At 30.0% G+C, this 1,315-nt stretch overlaps 1 protein-coding gene across 2 annotated transcripts in view; it reads right to left on the bottom strand.

Moving 5' to 3' along the window:
* The window catches only part of LOC119587953 (negative elongation factor B-like), an 8,465-nt gene extending 7,448 nt beyond the window's left edge, over positions 1-1,017 (bottom strand). Inside the window, exon 1 of one of the 2 annotated variants that reach the window (XM_037936665.1) lies at positions 898-1,017. The gene's annotated coding sequence lies outside the window, so the exon portion shown is untranslated. Of the gene's footprint in view, positions 1-886 lie in introns of both variants that reach the window. The other variant, XM_037936666.1, reaches the window with a different exon arrangement.
* Positions 1,018-1,315: the final 298 nt, after the last annotated feature.

Here is a 1,315-nt window from a genome sequence, read left to right on the forward strand (position 1 = left end):
ACAGACTTTTTCATTTTGATCTTTGTAATCTCAGCAGATGTTTCAAAAATTCAAAATCCATCTATAGTGACTTATTGTGTTCCTGATACCAGATGCCACAAGTGAAAATCATTTCTAAGAACTGTAGAGTTTTCTAGGCCTCCTTTGCAATTCAATACAAAATAAGTAATAAGCACACACTAAATATATATAAAGCCAGAAAATATGCATCTAAAATTTTGCTCCTTAAAAAGACTGCTCTATATTTTTCTGTGTATTTACATGGTCCTATTCTGAACAATTTCCGCCAGAATTTCAAACATGAAACCAGTTCAACCTTGAACTTGTCAGAATGTATGTAGTGGAGGTTTCTTATTATCTGCGCTGAGTGCAAAAGCCATAATAACAGCTTGACATTACATCATTAGTCTACTTTATTTTATAGCTTTACATTGCAAAACACAGTAAGACTAAAATGGAATTAGACTGAACACACCCACTGTAATTATAAGAAACAAGGATACTATGAAAGCCTTCCCTACCTTTACTATTTATTAAACATACACTTCAAATTAATGTTTGGACCTAGGAGTGCAATTTCCCTCTCCCTAATGTAAATCTTGGACAGTTCCTTACTTTATTAATAACTCACCAAGAAGTTATAAAAGCTATATTTTTCCTTACTACATATGATGTAGGTTAATAACGGAATAATCAACAAGGAAAATCAAATTCTATCCTATAAATCAAAGTGACAAACATAACCAAGTTCTGTCGAATAAATTCAATCTTTGTTAAGGAACAAATAATTATCACAGACGGCTTTATATACATCGATTGTGTGTCTCTTCATGAAATTCATAAATATATTGTATTTAGCATACTTTACCCAAATAAATTCACTCACATCTCACTTACTTTTCACAATACGAGGGCAAAAAGCCCAACCAAACCACAAATACAAACTACAAGTTCCTCTTGTTTACAAACATATCCGATTGTTCGAATGCTGTTATAAAGGTCTAACAGTGATAAACTTATAATCTCCTTTTTTATATATAATTTTTAATTTTTTCAAACTAAAAGTAATTACGGATAAAATATATAATAAAAGGCATAATTATTAATTTATTTGTTATGGTGATGGTATTAAGCTGTTAAAGATTGCATAAAAACGAACAGTTAAACTTGTTCGATGGTTCTAATTTGAAAATGGCAAGAGAAATATAAGGTATACGCAAATGTGCATCATTATGTCACTGCATACATTATATCACTTTTAATAGAAATAAAAGATATTAAACTTTAACGAAAACAAAATGATTTTTCATCGGCA

Source organism: Penaeus monodon, chromosome 23, assembly GCF_015228065.2.
Source record: "Penaeus monodon isolate SGIC_2016 chromosome 23, NSTDA_Pmon_1, whole genome shotgun sequence".
Lineage (NCBI taxonomy): Eukaryota > Metazoa > Arthropoda > Malacostraca > Decapoda > Penaeidae > Penaeus > Penaeus monodon.